A 17,285-nucleotide genomic window follows, 5' to 3' on the forward strand; every position below is an offset into this window, starting at 1 on the left:
ATTTTAATTTAATACATCGAAAATATTATTTCATCATGTAACCAATATAAAACATTATTAGTGTAATATTTTACATCTTTTGTACTAAGTCTTTGAGATCCGGTGTGTATTTTATATTCAGAAGCGCATCTCAGTTTAGACCAACCACATTGCAAGTGCTCAATAGAAACTTGTGGCCACCATATCAGCCAGCACAGAGGAAGAGCTTTCTGAGCAAAAGACCCAAAAAATTCTTGAGCCTGAGGTGCAACTAGGAGGCAGGTGTGGCTGGAGGGGAGTAAAGGATGGGGGGAGTGGTAATAGATGAGGTCCAAGAGATAGTCAGGGCCTAGCATTTTGGATTTTATTCTAAATGTGATGGAAAGCCATTGGTGACTTTTAAGGCCAGAAATGGTTTGCTTTAATTTACTTTTTTAAAAGACAGTTTGGCTGCTGCATTGGAAACAGTCTGCATGGTGGCCAGAGCGCAACAGAAAGGTCTAGATATAGGCTATTACATTAGCATGGGTGACAGATACAGGCAGCTTGGATTTGAGATGTCATGCAGCAGGTACTGAAAAGTTTTAGGATTCCCAGCAGATATTCCAAGGCAAAGCCCTTTGGAGTTGCTGATGGACTAGATGTGATATGTGAGAAAGAGAAAAGTCAAAGATGACTCCAAGAGTTTTGTCCTGAGCAAATGATGTGGGGCTGGGTTTGGGGTAGGGAGTGGAAATAAGTTTGGGAGGAAAATAAGAGTTGAATTTAACCAACAGCCAGTAAGAAGCCAGGGCCTAATACATCACCAAAGACATGAATCCTGCCAACTTGAATGAGCTTGGAAGCAAATTCTTCCCCAGTGGAGTCTCCACATGAGAATGCAGCCCAGCCAAAACCTTGGCTGCAGTCTTGTGAAACCCTGCGCAGAAAGCCCAGCTAAACTCCTGACTCATTTGAAACTATGAGATAATAAATGTGTATTGTTATAAGCTGAAAACAAAACAAACAAAGAGTTGAATTTAAGCATAGACCAATCAGCATTGGGTGGTGTCCTCTAAAATCTAGAACGTGTGTGTCAGCAAAGACCCAGGGGGTATGAAAAAGTGCAGGAAGTGTTCAAGCAATGGAGATCCCAAAAGGCAAGAATATGTGTTGGGGCAGGGGCCAGGGTATGGAAGAAATAGGAGATAAAACACACTGCAATAGATCATAGAGGGCCTTGAATGCCAAACTAAGGAATTTGAAACTTATTTGATAGGCATGGGGGGAACTATTGGAAATTTTTGAGCAATAACTGATAGGATCAGAGCTTAACTTTACACTGACAATTCTATGTTTAACAACATGAAAAATGCCCATGAGATAATTTTCACTAAAATTTTAGGTATAGGATGATTAGAGCCAAGTTTTTTTTTTTAATCTCATGTCTGAAAAAAAAAGGCTCATGTATAAAAAAAAGAAACTGGAAGGAACATTATCAAAATGTTTAATAGAGATGGTTTCAGTGGTTGGTAAGACTATAAATAGATTGGTTTTCTTTCCTTTTCTTTCTACTTCTTTATATTTTCCAATTTTCTTTAATTGAGCATAACTAATTTTATAGTGAGAATAAGTTTAAACTAACAACTTAAACGTGTCCAGGATTGGAGGAGTATTTTGGATGGAGAGAATGGAGGTAGGGATAGGAGAGGATGAACTGGGGCAGGGGCCATGGGAAGAGAAGGGAAGTGGAAAATGTATTTTTTTGCCTTTGAATTGGATACATAAGGAGACCTTACCACAAACGAGTGTTGTGGTTAAGAGGATGGGCCCTGGGGCCAGGCTGCTGGGGTTTGAATCTGAACTTGGCCACTTACTTGGGCAAATTACTCTCTGTGCTTTTTTACAATCTGTAAATAGGAATAACAATTGTACCTACCACATGAGGTTGTTCTAGGAAGTAATTGAGTGAATACGTATTAGCCACTTAGAGAGAGCAGTGTTCAGCTCATAGTAGGCACTCAATATATTAGCTATTATTCTTGTTACTCCCAGGGACCTGGCCTCAGTGGAATTGGTGCTGAAGGTGGGTGCAGAATATGTATTGGAGTGGAGTGGGTAGACAAAGGTTATTGAAACATTATTCCTAATAGTTTAGATCTAATTCTTTTTTACACTTTTTAAAAAACTTTTTAAATTTATTTTTTGGCTGCGTTGGGTCTTCGTTACTGCACGCGGGCTTTCTCTAGTTGCAGCGAGCGGGGGCTACTCTTCGTTGCAGTGTTCAGGCTTCTCATTGCGGTGGCTTCTCTTGTTGCAGAGCACAGGCTCTAGGCGCGCGGGCTTCAGTAACTGTGGCACACGGGCTTAGTTGCTCCGCGGCATGTGGGATCTTCCCGGACCAGGGATCGAACCTGTGTCCCTTGCATTGGCAGGCGGATTCTCAACCACTGCACCACCAGGGAAGTCCCAAGAATATAATTTTTATAAGAATATATTTGTACATTATACAGTTTAAAAAAAACCTTAGTAAAGTTTTTTTGAAAATAGATTGGGCTGTCTCAGAAATTGTGAGTTCCCATCACTGAAGAAGTTCCCACAAGTGCTGCATAGATCGTAGGGGGGCGGGTACAGGCCTGTGACTGCAAACTAGTTTTCATCAGAGGATGTACTGGGTTTTTTACATAACTAGACTCATTCCATTAAAGGTGTTGTCCTTTACTCTGAGCCCTCTTAAAGGGTTTGGTGTTCAGGTATTCTTTATTTTATGAAATACGGTATATATAGACTAGGTTTTTTCCCTGATAACCTTACTTGACAACAGTCTTACTTTTTGGTCTCCAAAATTTTGGGGGAAATTTTATTGGTCTCTGAAATGTAAATTTCTGGGAACTAGAGTTGTGGGGAAAGTGAATAATTTGGTTAGGCTCAATGAGGTGCCCCTGACTCCCCTTCTGACCCTAAGATTCTCTCATTTCAGGGCCCAGGCTGGACCCCTCATGTCAGTGAGTCATTCTGCAAATGTGAGCTTTGAGATGGGGGGATTGGGTAAAGATGCGATTGGAGCCACACAGCTCTGCCGCTACAACTGTCATCTAGTTCTTCGAATATACCCTCCTGGCAGAGAGTCAGACTATTTTAGGGACAGCTGCCCTGTGGCCCCTGAGCAAAGAACAGCCGCACACAGCCTCGCATTTGAGCTGGCAAGTGGAAGAGGAAGGCTCCTGGCGGGGAGGCTCTGTGCTGTGCTGTGGTGCCAGGAGGTGTTGTCCAGGTCAGTCCAGTAGGATCTCCACCCCAAGGAGCTGATAGTCTGATACCTTTCACGTGCAAAAGACAGCTTTGTTTTCACAACTTCTCAGAGCCTCCATTTCCTCATATATAAAATCAGAATAAGAGTAATAATAATACAATCTAACAGCTTCAGTGATGTATCTCTCCCTACTTCCCTCACCTCCATCCAGAGCTGGAAAGCAGAATCAGACCCTGAGAGATAGACATGGGGTCAAAAGAGAATGGATGGAGCACAGGAGTGCAGAGTTACCTTAAAGAGACAGAATGGCTTCCAGACCAACAAGGCCTAATTGTCATTGGACCAGGAAACTAACATATCCATCTACTTTCTAAGAAAGGTCCGTTAGCCCTGGATACTTTTTTTTTTTTTTTTGGTCATGCTGTGCAGCTTGTGGGATCTTAGTTCCCTGACCGGGGATCGAACCCGGGGCAGCACTGAAAGCACAGAGTCCTAACCACTGGACTGCCGGGGAATTCCCAGCCCTGGATACTTTTTTTTTTTTTTTTTTTTTCTGGATACTTTTTAAAAGAGGAAAGAGGCCACTGAGTGGAGAGGGGGCCTGACCTAGCAATTATTCCCTATTGTGGAAAGAGTCACCACTCGGGCTGTGCCCCCAACACTGGAACCCTGTGGCCCCTCCCTTAGTTCAACCCCATATCCGCCTAGCCCCCTTCTGATTCCCCTCTGGTCCCCCCTGGGGAAGGGCCTACGGGGAGAGAATGTGCTGACCGGAGGCCCCTGGGTGCCTCTGTCCTGTCCACTCAGCAGCTGTGTCTTGCACTGTCGGTTAATACTTGGCTGTGTGGGGTGCGCAGCTGTCTTAGGGTGCTGGTTACTTGGAGTCCCCCCGGGAGTGGGGGCCCCTCTGAACATGTTGGCAGGTCCGATTTTAGAGGCTGAGGAGGTAGGTCCGGCATGAGGTGCCTTCGCTAAGGTCACGCTGCCCGGGTGGCCCTGAAGCCACCTCCCCAGGCAATGCCCTGTCCCTTCCCCCGCTCTAGTTTCTCCAGTTCAGCTCCCAGTGTTCCTGTGAAGATGAAATCAAGACTTCCCTGGCGGTCCAGTGGTTAAGACTCTGCGCTTCCACTGCAGGGGGTACGGGTTGGATCCCTGGTGGAGGAACTAAGATCCCCCAAGCCAAGCTGCACGGCCGGAAAAAAAAAAAAGGGTGAAATCAGTTAGTGGAGGAGAGAGCACTTTCTAACATGGTTAAGCATTGTATACACGTAAACGACGATCATTTTTAAATGGGATCATGTGTGTGTAAACTCTGAAAAAGTATAATGTGCCCTATGAATTACCGTCATTCTGCTGGAAGCCCAGAACCGTGGGGAATTGACAGTTAAGCTCAAGAGAAATAGCAGATTGGCCCCCACCCCCCTGCCCCCTTTTCAGGGTTAACTTGATGACAGGGCCCGGGTTTACGCAGAGGAAGAGCCAAGGTGGGAACTGAACCGTGCTGTGGTTCAGCAGGTGGCTGCCTCCCTGTGACCCCGGCCGGCCGAGTTGGGCTGTTGCTGAGGGTAACGAGGGCGCTTGGGACCCTCCATCAGGAGCCGGCTGCAGACAGCCGTCGAGCTTCCAGTTCAGCTCAAGGGCAGTGCGCCCCATCACGTGGCTCACCAGACCCTGAGCTCGGGCTGTTGTTTTTCCGGACCAAAGTGGGCCCCAGCCACCCCCAGCTGCTCGCGTTAGAGGAGAAGGGACGAGGGTTAGCGCCTGCTCAGCCAGCTCTTACGGATGATGGACGCCCCTGCCAAGGCGCCCACCTGAGCTGGATGCAGGCACAGCTGGAGTAGCTCAGGTGTTCCTTTTCGAGGTGGCGCGTTCTAAGCGACTTGGATGTGCATTTATATTTAGAAATCACTTGGGGGGGGTGGTTAGAGGCAGGGTGGCGGTGGGGAAAGATAATATCAGATTAGCTGTTCTAAGGGTTTTACATGTGTTAGCTCATTTAATTCGCACCTCCCAAAATCCCCGTGGTAGATTTCCTTTACAGTAGAAGAAACTGAGGCACAGAAGGCTTAATTCACCTGTCCAAGATTGTACAGCTATTAGAATGTGACTGAATTGGGATTTAAACCAGGGAGGAAGTCTGGCTGCAGAGTCTAGAGCTCTTTTTATTATTATTGTCATTTTTCGGATGCACACCTAAGGCAGAGAGAGACTTGTCAAGGCCACACAGCTGGTACGTGGCAGACATGGGGTCAGTCCACCTCCAGGGGTCACACTGATAACTACCACTCTATTCTACATCCATGGTTGATATTATGGTATTCAACCATAATATATAATATAGTATAATATTCTATTATAGTATAATATTTTATTGTAAGGTTATAATTTATTTAATGAATCCTCTATTGTTGGACATTTAGGTTGTTTCCATTTTTTAGTATTTTAAATAAATGCCCAGACTTTTTTTTTTTCAAGAGAGAGAAATGGTAGGAATGTTGTTTGTTTTACCAGTTTATTTGTTTGTTTTAAAGGATTTAGAGCAGATGGGCTGAGCTCTCCGAGGCTGGAAGTGTTGGAGGCTTCGAGCTGACTGCTTGAATGGAGAATGAAATTCTGATTAGGAATGGTGCCAATGTGGAGAGAAGGAAAGAACAGATTCTATGCTTGAGCCCAGAGATTTGGCATTGCCTGCTGAGATAGAAAATTTGGAATGCATTTCAGAAATATCTGTCATTCCCACTTTGGATATTTTCATGTTCTCCAGCATTTTCCAGCCCAACATCTCATTGACGTTGCCCAGACACACGTGGGTGGGGCTGGACAGAGGGTGAGGCCCTTCTCCTCCCCAGATCGCCAGGTGCAGCCATCCGGAGTCACACCATCTGTCCATCCCATGTCTCTTGCTCCTTCTGCACCTCTCCAACTCAGTCTTCCTTCCAGGGTACCCCTTTCAGTGTCTATATCCCAGGTCAAAAATAGACAATGAGAGATTCCCTGGTGGCACAGTGGTTAAGAATCCGCCTGCCAATGCAGGGGGCACGGGTTCGAGCCCTGGTCCAGGAAGAGACCACATGCCGCGGAGCAACTAAGCCCGTGCACCACAACTACTGAGCCTGCACTGTAGAGCCTGCGAGCCACAACTACTGAAGCCCGTGCGCCTAGAGCCTGTGCTCCTAGAGCCTGTGCTCCTTAACAAGAGAAGCCACTGCACACCACAATGAAGAGTAGCCCCCGCTCGCTGCAACTAGAGAAAGCCCGCCCGCAGCAACGAAGACCCAATGCAGCCAAAAAAAAATAGACAAGGAGGCCTGAGGACATCACACATGGTAATGATCGTAAATGGCCTTCTTTGTTGAGTCCTCAGCCTGGCACTAAGTGCTTTCCAGGCCCCATCTCTTTTATCCTCACAACAGCTTTATGGGATGGGGATCACTATGAGACCACCATTTTGTAGAGGAGGAAAAGGACGCTTCAAGAGGTTAAGGACTTGCCCAAGACCATGTAGCCAGGGCCTGGGGGAGCCAGGATTCAGAGCCAAGGCTAATCTAAACTCCACAGCCACCTCGTGTTAACCACCATATCTACCTTGCAGCCTTCATGATGCACTATAAACAGAGAACACTCTAGCTCTGGGTGGGGGCAATCTTCAGAAAATCAGCAAGAACACGTTCAATAACCTGCGTATATGTACTCCAGATGGGCTCACTTGGAGAATGTCAGAACTGCAAAGGATCCTGGGAGTCTGTTTTCCTACCTTATTTTTAAATTGTGGCAAATGAGGTCTAGAGAGATCCACCAACTTGGCCTAAGGGTGAGATGATGGCCCAACTAGATTAGAACCAGAGGCTTCTGATGCCCACCCCATAGCTCCTCAAGAGGCAGGCAGCTCTTAGCTCTACTCTGCAGGGAGGATTGGGAGCAAAAGGATGAGTCAGTAGGCAGGTTGAGGGGAGGTAGGAGTAGTTTGGCACCGCTGGGCAATGCTGGGGTTCAGGGGAGCTATGGAGGCACAAGGGTCCTGTAATTGTCCACTCTTGACTCCAGCACACACTTGAGTTCCAATTCCACTGTCCTGAGAAATACGGGAGGGGGCAGTTGGCAGGAAGACAATGTTGTCTGATGATTAGGAGCCTGGGCTCTGACATTAGACAGACTGGGATTCATATCCAGGCAAGGTGCTTCACCTCTCTGAGCCTCAGTTTCTTTATCCACAAAATGGGGGTAATTACTTATCGTGTGGAGCCACGGTGAGAAAGAAATGAGACAATGCTTGTAAAGAAACTGGCACAAGTTTGTGGAAAGAAGAGAAGAAACTTGGGGTTGTCTGAGTTGGTGGAAAAAAGAGAACATAAAACTGGTAACCAAATATATGATTTCAACAAAAGGCCAAGTATTTCTTAATTTCATCTGATTCATGATTTCTCACAGGCGCTGTCAGGGTGGGTGCTCGTTTCATATTCCCCACATGGAGGCGGGTTGTGCTGGTGGTGGGAAATGGCTCTGTGACCTCTCTTTGGTGAAGAGGAACGGGTTAGAGTTAGTTGGGCTCACGAATAACATGGGATTGCTTTTTACTTCCTGTCTTGAAAGGGGTGGGGGAGATAGAGAGGAAGGAGGATTGTTAATATAAACTTGAAATCCAGATTTTTTTTTTTCTAAAGTACATGTCCTCAGCTGTGTGACCTCAGATGAACCTCTCACTGTCTCAATTCTCTCTTTACCACAAGGTCATTGAGATGGCCACATAATAGCCACTTTACATGCAGCATCTTGTTTAATCCTTGAGACAAGCCTGTGAGATAGATATTACCATCCCATTTTAGATAAAGGAGAAAACTGTGGTTCAGGGGAAGTTAAGTTACTTGTCTAAGGCCACACAGCACACAACCAGCAAGGGATATATCTGTGATTTTTTTTTTTTTTTTTTTTAAATGTTATATAAGTTTTCCTCTGAACAATCATGTGTACTTTATTTTATTTTATTTAATAAATTTATTCATTTATGTATTTTTGGCTGCATTGGGTCTTTGTTGCTGTGCGTGGGCTTTCTCTAGTTGCAGTGAGTGGGGTCTACTCTTTGTTGCGGTGTGCAGGCTGCTTCTCATTGTGGTGGCTTCTCTTGTTGCGGAGCACGGGCTCTAGGTGCACGGGCTTCAGTAGTTGTGGCACGTGGGCTCAGTAGTTGTGACTTGTGGGCTTAGTTGCTCCGTGGCATGTGGGATCTTCCCGGACCAGGGCTTGAACCTGTGTCCCCTGCACTGGCAGGCAGATTCTTAACCACTGCACCACCAGGGAAGCCCCTATATCTGTGATTTAAGCCCAGGACTGACACCAAAGCCCATGTGCTTTCCACTCTGCCCCAGGGTAGATTCAGATTTTGTTGGGTCTAAAGCTTATGAAATTTTGGGGGGCCCTCTTTAAGAAAAACAATGCAAAATCCCAAATATAAAAGGTACAAAAGTGAATATTTATTTAGATTTTGAAATGAAATCACGACATATTAGAAAAATGTTAAAGATGAAAAATATCACAAATGTCACAAAATCCAGAAAAATAACAGAATATTTGTGTTATCTACTTGATTCTCCTCTATAATACTTTTTTCCTACATCTTTTGGCCGCATCCTCTTCGTATCTTCTTATGATAGTTTCCATAGAGAAAATAAAAAAGATAACCCAGTGTTATCTAGCATGGTTGATTGGAGGATTTTTAAATTATCGATGGTTTAGAAAAGTTTATTCCAGCTTCACAAGTGACTGGTGATATCATATAAATATTAGGATAGTTGTCAAATTTGGGGAAAACTCCATCAAAGTTCCTGCCATATGTGAGCCATAAGATTTTAGGGCAAGTTATGTTTTCTGGTGCAGTGATTTATCTAAAATAATCTTTGAATTGGTGACACATCTTACCCTGTTTGCTGTCAGCTAAATGTTATCTTCGTTGATAACCACTGTTTTATCAAAATCAGCAAAAAATTCTAATCTTTTCCAATCGTTTCCCCTCTCCTACCCCTTGATATGGAATGAAGATGGTTTACATTAATAAAAGACTCATAATTAAACTCCTTTCTCCTAAATCTATGACCTTTTAAAGGGAATTCATTACAAAATACCGGATGTGAAAATATTTGAAGCATTTGGATGATCTGGCCTAGAAAGGGGAAGGCTGGAGGAAGCAAATAAATAACCACCTTCAAGGACATGAACCTTAGTGGGCAACAGAGTCACCAGGGTGTATCTGAGACTTTGATTCTGGGATCTGGGGAGGGGCTCAGGTAGCTGCCCAGTTACCAGTTTCTGCAAATCACTTTGAGCAAGTGTCCTAAAATGGATACAAAGAGTAATAGAGAAATTTGTGAGTGTGAGGACAGCTGACAGCTGCCTTGCTGTGGACTCAGAGTGTGATCCCTGGTTCAGAATTGCTGGGGGAGCTGGTTAGAAATGCAGAATCTCAGGCCCCACCCAAAACTGCTGAATCGTAGTCTGCATTTTCACAAAGTCCCGGGTGGTTCTGTGCAGGTGATTGTCTGAGAAGCCCTGGACCAGAGACTTTAGCAGAAACTTCCAGATGTGCCCCATCCCAACTTGGAAGCTGGTCTTTTTCCCCTCTGTGTCCTTTGCCTTGGGACCTGGCCTGTCTTCTAGCACTCATCCATTGTGTTGATTCATTGTATCTCTATTTCCCCTCCCACTGGGCTGTGAACTAAAGGACCAGGTGTATTCCTCTTTGATTTCCAACCCCTCTCGGTGCCTGGCACACAGGAGGTACCATTTATGGAATGCCACCGGGTGCCAAGAGTTTTGCCTCTCTTACCTCCCTTGGCCCTCCCCTCAAGCTTGTAGACTGAAACAAATACCCCCATTTTACACGTGAAGAAACTGAGGCTCCGTCGCCTGCCTAGTGTCATGAGTGGCAGAGCTGGAATCCAAGGGGTATCTGATTGCAAAGCCTTCAGTAGGGGATTAGTAAATGTTTGTCCCATCACTTATTGACTTGATTATTCATTCAAGCATTCATTCGTGTTTTAATTTATTCACTGAAGAGACTCAGGGGAAGATGAGGAAGAAGAGCGTAGAATATATTTCCTCCTGGTGAACTATTTTTAGAACAGGTGCTGGGTGGTGTCAGCCTTCCAGGGGCAGGGAGCTGGGCTGCCCAGGAGGCCCCCAGCGAGTCCAGCCTTGGGAGCGGGGACTTGATACTCCACCACCGCCCCACCCCTTTCAAAATGTCCTCCATGACTCAGCAAAGAAACCATGGGTCTGAAATCAGAGATGAGGGCAAAAAACCCTCAAAAATGTTGTCTTTTTCTGGAGGAATTTCCCTTTCATGTCTCTCATTCCTCTGCTAGGGAATCCAGGAAGCCTTTGGCCTGTGGTCAGCTGCGACCCCCAGTCTGGTTTCCTGGGACTCAGCCCTCCTCCTCCTGCATCCTCCCCAGGCCTGGGGACAAGGTCAATTTTTCTTCTTCAGTGGTCTCTGGTTTGAGGCCGCCGGGGACTTGCCCAGTCCATGTCTCCTTAGCTTATCCTTAAATCATTAAATCCAGATCCTGGACCTCTCAGTTTCCTCCTCTGTAAAGCGGGGATAACAATAAATTTGAGGATTAAAATAATTAATTTATGTAACACATTTAGAACCATGCCTGACACACAGTATATATAACTGTTTCTGTTGTTCTTGTTATCATTAATTATGAAGCAGATATTCATACCTGGAGGAGACTTGGATGAACTTGTGCTAAACTTCTTCTCTTTCCATTTGTTCCAACCTCACCCCAGAATGTGTGTGAATTCTCAATTATCCATGTTGTAGACAGCTTAAAATTAAAGGGGCAACTGCAAATGAGGGAATATATGAATAAATTAGAAAGCTCCCGGTTGCCCTTTGACAATGAAATTCTTGTAAATGGATAGGAGGCATGACTAAATAGATTGTTGGTTTGGGAATAACCACATTCATCCTGGGAGGGGGTGGCCCTCTGAGAATGTACGATCCTAGGAGAGATAGACCTTCCTTCTAAGAGGTAGTTTACAGATAGACTGAGAAATTCAGCATGAACATATATAGGAAGGAGAGAGTAATTCCTTGCTGGAGCGGGACTTGTGGCTCAGCCCTGGACGTGTTTCATAACCACCTGGGGATAAACATACAGAACCTGGGCCCCAGGCCTAGTGATTCTGGTCTCCCGGTCTGGGAGTGGAGTAGGGGCATCAGAATTCTTCATAAGCTCGGTGGTTCCCTGGTAGCCTAGTGGGCCTAGTGGTCAGGATTCCAGGCTTTCACTGCCATGGCCCGGGTTCAATCCCTGGTTGGGGAACTGAGATCCCGCAAGCCATGTGGCGCGGCTAAAAAAAAAAGGATTCTTCACCAGCTCACCAGGTGATCAGGAATGAAACCAAGCAGTAAATGGAGACAACATAATAATTACAACACATACCATAAACTGGACATTGGAGGTGCATTTCTCTCCCTCAGAACCACCCCTACAAGCAGCTTATATGATCCCCATTTTATAGGTGAGAACACTGAGGCTCAAGGTCACACAGCAGAGCTTGTATTTTAATCTAGATCTGAGTCTACAGGCCTAATAGATAATATTTTTGTTACATTCCACACTGCAGGAGGTCAGCCTGGAAGAAACTTCCCAGAAATTGAAATTAAGATCCTCTGCTCTGAGGTAAACTATAAAATCAATACATAATGGGTCAGAGCAAAAATAGGCAAACTGATCTAAAGAGACACAGAGGCTTCTAGAGCCAAGGAGGGCTCAACCTTAACCCTTGGCCTCTGTTAACGTATCTGAAGAAAGAATGCGTCAGTGGGGCTGGGGGGTGCTTGGGCTGAGAGAGGGGTCCTGGCCCTGCTGACCTCTGGCAGCATCGTGATCTGGCATCAGCTCTTTGCTTCAGCTTTCTCCCTTCTCTCCCCACCTCTCTGGCTGTTGTTTCCTTCTGAGTCTCCTCTTTCTCCACTTACCCCTTGAATGTGGGTGATCTCTGTATTCTGCTCTCCCACATTTCCTAGGTGGCAGTATCCAGTCCGGGGCTGGGTTGCCTGTGCTGAGGACTTCAGAGGTGCATGCATACCCCTGATGTCCAGGCTCAAGGCATCAAGGTCAAGGTCGGAGAGAGGGGAGGGTGTCTGCAGCCAGGGCCAGAGTTCACGCTCCAGCTGGGCCCATGTTGGCTGTGGACCTTAAAAGTTATTTTTTTAGTCTCAGTCTCTTTACCTGTGAAATGGGATAGTAATGCCTACCTTAAATGATTGTTGTGAGAATGAAAATAGACTCGGCATTCCAAGCGCACAGTAAGAACTCTATAAATGACACCTATTTATTACGTCCAGCCGGTGTGGGACTTCACTTGAATGTGGACACTTCAACAGCAACCTGTGAAATAGAGAATCTTTTCCCCTAAATCTGTTCTTCCACTTAGATAGATTCCTAATCCTAGGAAATAGAAACACCTTCCTTCAAATTGTCAAAGCCAGACTCCCAAGAGTCAGCCTGGACTATTCTCGCCACCACCATCCAAATGGCCACCGAGTTCCAGTGATTCTGTCTCCTGCATTTCTTCTATTATCATAAGCTGCCCTTGGAATTTCTCACTAAGTTATTACAAGAACCTCTTAACTGCTCACTTAGTTTACTCTTCCTGAAACTCCAAATGCTTATGTACTCAGGTTCTGGTGCAGATGAAAACCCTTTAATAGCTCACCATTGCCTTTGGGGCACAACTCAGATTCTGCTGCAGCCATAAAGTCCTTCATGATCTGCCCTTCCTTCTGTCCGGCCTCCGTTCTTGCCACCATCCTGTCTTGGGCCCTACCTGCTGGCAGTACTGAACCACACACCAAATATTCCTGGTCCTCACACCTCACTAAGTATCACTAAGTCTTCACTAGGAGAAAAACCACATACACACACATGCACACACACATACACACACACACACACACACACACACACACACACACACACACACACACATATACAGCCTGGAGCAGGTGCCCTTCTCCCGAGGTTTCCGTCTGTTTTTCCAACAGGACTCTGAGCCCCCAGCTCCCCTTGGGCATCTCTGGGTGCCTGGTATGTGGCAGGCTCTCAGTAGGAGGCTCTTCTAATAAAGCGTAACATTGCATGGGGGTGGGCCATGCACAGTTCTGTACAATTTACAGCCTCACACCTCTGTGGGGTCCGTTTGCTTCATTCATCCATTCTGCTGTATTTGTTGAACACTTCCCTCAAGCCCCGGTCCAGGCACTGGGGATGTGGCAGGGTTAGGAGGATGGGAATTCTAGAGGTAGGGGAAGTGGCTCCCATTTTATCTAAAAAGGTCAGGAAAGCCTCTCTGAGAAGTTGAACAGTGAGCAGAGGCATGAGAGAAGGGGAAAGGGTGCTGTGTGGGAATCTAGGGGAAGAGTGGTCCAGGCAGATGGAATAGCCAGGACAAAGGGGATCACTAGCCCCATTTGACAGATGAGGAAGGCAAGAGTCGAGGTTAAGTCATCCAAAGTCACAGAGTAAGTGGCCATGCTGGGTTTCAAACCCCAGTTCTGTAACTCTTGACTCACAATGTCGACCATTGCTCTACACGGTCTTTTTATTTATTTGTTTGTTTATTTATTTGTTTATTTATTTATTTATTTATTTGTGCCAGGTCTTAGTTGTGGCATGCAAATTCTTAGTTGCAGCATGCATGTGGGATCTAGTTCCCTGACCAGGGATCGAACCCAGGCCCCCTGCATTGGGAGCGTGGAGTCTTAACCACTGCGCCACCAGGGAAGTCCCTACACGGTCTTTTGTGGGAACAGTGGGCGCCTTGGCTGAGGACAGGCTGCTCTGTTCACCGTGCCACACTCTGGTTGGACTTTGACTTCCCGTGTCAATGACAGCATGGGCAGATCAGCTGGTATTGAGGTTCACCTGTGACTCTGTTGTTCTGTTTTGTCTCTCCGTTTCTTTCCATGGCCTTTATTGGAGACAATTAGATTGTGTCTACTCCACAGGCAGCCTCAAGAAACACACTTTCTCCTGCAAAGCTGAGGACCCGACCCCGAATTACGATGACTTCGCAAAGGCACACTTCTCCTGGCTGGTCAGTAGTCAGAGTGGCCTCTGTGGACCCTGTATCTCACCCCACAGCTCCCTTCAGACTTCAGCAGAGAAACTGAGGCGAGCGTCTCTGCAGAGGTGATATATGAGCTGGCCTTGAAGGACGTGGAGCATTTCAAGAGCGGTGGGGGTGTGGGGTTTGGGCAGAAAGCAGTGTGTGAGCTGAGCAGGAGATCCGTGTTGGACACTCAGTGGCCCTGGAGTATAGGTCGGAAGGGATGGGGGGATTGGAGGGGAGATAAAGCTGGAGGGAGAATGTAGGGTAGATCATGGCAGCCTTTTTTTTTAATGGCCGACTTTGCATGTCCGTTTCAGATAAGTGGTCTGGATTTTGCCCTGTAGACATAGAGATTTTAAGGTTTAAAGAAGCAAAGGGAGCACGTGTGCATTCCTGAAGTTTTGAAAGAGTGGTTGGGCAATCCTGGGGAACACAGGCTGGAGAGGGTGAATGGAGGTAGAGAGACCATGGGAAGAGAGTATTGCAGCAGTGCTAGACTTAGCTGGGAGCACTGGAGCCTTGAATGGAAGGGCCAGATTCCAGAGACATTTTGGAAGTAGAGGTGACAGGATCTGCTTATAGGTTGATGTGGAAACTCGGAGCCAGAGGAGCTGAGAAAGACTAATGTCCACGTTTTCGTCTTGGGTGACCCAGTGGATCATGGTTAGCCAACACAGAGTGCAAAAAAAAGAAGAGATAGGTTTTGAGCATCTTGTGTTTGAGGTGTCTGTGTGACATCCAGGTGGGGGTGTGGGCTGGGAGTTCGGGATGAAGGTTAGAGCTGGAGAAACATGAAAGCTGAGGCTGAAGGAATAGAGTGAGGTCTCAGAGGTGTACGTGAGAGGAGAAAACCAGGGCCTGGGCTTAAGCCCTGGAAGATGTTTTTGTAGTTCTAGAGGCAGATGGAGGATGGAGGAGCCAGGGGAGCTGTGGATGAGGGTTTTGATTAAGGCATCACTGGGACTGTTTGACACACCTCAGCATCCGATGGTAGGTGATGGAGGGCACATCTCAGGGAGAGCACACGGTTGACCTAGTCTGGGTTATCTGCTCAGAGGCACTCAGACCAGGGGTGCTTCCGGTCAGCCTGGACTTGTTTACATGGCCTTTGTGCCGGCTGCCTTCTTCCTCTGCTTACGCCCAGCCTCCTGCTGTTGAGGGGAAACTCCTGAAAGTGGGTATCCTGATCTCTCCCCGTTATTCTCCGGGAAGCTCAGCCTAGGGCTTTGCACCCTGTAGGGCACCAGATGTGGGTGCTGAATGACCAAGCAGAATGGATGACAGCGGGGAACTTGGTCTGCTGCTTCTCCTTGAGTACCTTTTTAAGGAGAACATAGCGTTTTGTGGAGTGGGTATAACCTGCTCCCTGAATCTTGTGTTGCTTCAGTCTTGCTCCATCCATTGGTCCATCCATCTGTTCTGGATCAGACTTTTCCAGTGTAAATATCTACTAAAAGTTGAGTACTTTGAATATGGGACTGGGGGGCTCCCAGCACTTTTCACGCATAAGCTTACTTATATTACAACAGGCCTCTGAGGCAGATATTACTACCCTATTTTGCAGACGAGGAGTCAGATAATTTCTCCCAGGTCACATAAGAAGTCAGTGGCAGAGGTAGGATTCAGCCCAGGTCTAACTCAAAAGCCCCTACGCTCTCAATCATTCATGCTAAGGCCACCCTACGTAAAAGGTGATCATATAATTTACTAATCCAATCTGGAATGCTTTTTTAAATTTATTTATTTATTTTTGGCTGCATTGGGCCTTCATTGCTGCGCGTGGGCTTTCTTCAGTTGCGGCGAGCTGGGGCTACTCCTCTTTGCGGTGCGCGGGCTTCTCACTCCAGTGGCTTCTCTTGTTGCGGAGCACGGGCTCTAAGCGTGCGGGCTTCAGTAGTTGTGGCAGACAGGCTCAGTAGTTGTGGCTCACGGGCTTCGTTGCTCCGCAGCATGTGGGATCTTCTCAGACCAGGGATCAAACCCATATCCCCTGCGTTGGCAGGTGGATTCTTAACCACTGCGCCATCGGGGAAGTCCCTCTGTTTAACATTTGGAGGAACTGCCAAATTGTTTTCCAAAGTGGCCGCACCATTTTACATTCCCATCAGCAGTGTAGGAGGGCTCCAATTTCTCCACATCCTCACCAACACTTGTTATTCCAAACTGGGCACTTTGGAGAGTGAAAGGGTGCACCATTAATAATTATATCAGGACAACCAGTACTAACTGGAACATATTCTACTTAGATACAAAAAGATTAGAAGATTCAATTCCTGATTTCAGGGAACTTTCTGGCCACAGGATGAGTCAAAGCCCCAAAACCCACATACTTGAGTCAATTGAAGAATCAAGCAAAGGTAAATTATTAAGAAGGAAAGCAAAAAAAAAAAAGAAAAAGAAAAAAGGAAAGCAAAGTACATTTTGTTTCCCCCCAGGCGACTGTATTTTCTTTAAGAGAAAAGAACTGTCTTATTTGTCCTTGTATTCATGGCCCCAGGAGGATCTTGGCATTTGATAGCGTGTCAGTGAAGATCTGTGGAATAAATGAATGAATGAGAGAATAAATGATACAAACACTCTTGGAGGGAATGTTAAAAAAAAAAAGAAAAGAAAAAGTCACCTGGCTTGGATTTGTGAGTTTGGGGGAAATATGGATCTTTTCTAAAAATGTATTTTTTTGCTCAGTGTTTTAACAACACTAATGACAATTTAAAAAGGAAAAAGTAAATAACCTACAATTAGAGGGATCTTAAACTGGATTTTGCAGGTGTGAATGACTGAACAGAGGTGGAGGAAAGGCCTTCCAAGCAGGGGAGTTGCCTGAGCAGGGAGTCTAGAACCACAGCCATGTCTTTATCCTACAGGAGGTTAACAAATTTGGGGAATAAAAAGATGTGGTACCCACCCCCAGGAGTTTCCAGTCTTTTGGGGAAACAATGAAAACAGTTTGTAACAA

At 46.1% G+C, this 17,285-nt stretch overlaps 1 protein-coding gene across 3 annotated transcripts in view; it reads left to right on the plus strand.

Annotated features, from left to right (window-relative positions):
• Positions 1 to 17,285, plus strand: part of CCND3 (cyclin D3) — an 81,715-nt gene that overhangs the window by 43,978 nt on the left and 20,452 nt on the right. Inside the window, exon 1 of one of the 3 annotated variants that reach the window (XM_036867690.1) lies at positions 14,226 to 14,314. The exons of the other annotated variants lie outside the window; for them this stretch is intronic. The gene's annotated coding sequence lies outside the window, so the exon portion shown is untranslated. Of the gene's footprint in view, positions 1 to 14,225; positions 14,315 to 17,285 lie in introns of those variants that run through there. 3 annotated transcript variants of the gene reach the window in all.

Source organism: Balaenoptera musculus, chromosome 11 (genome assembly GCF_009873245.2).
Source record: "Balaenoptera musculus isolate JJ_BM4_2016_0621 chromosome 11, mBalMus1.pri.v3, whole genome shotgun sequence".
Taxonomy (NCBI): Eukaryota; Metazoa; Chordata; class Mammalia; order Artiodactyla; family Balaenopteridae; genus Balaenoptera; species Balaenoptera musculus.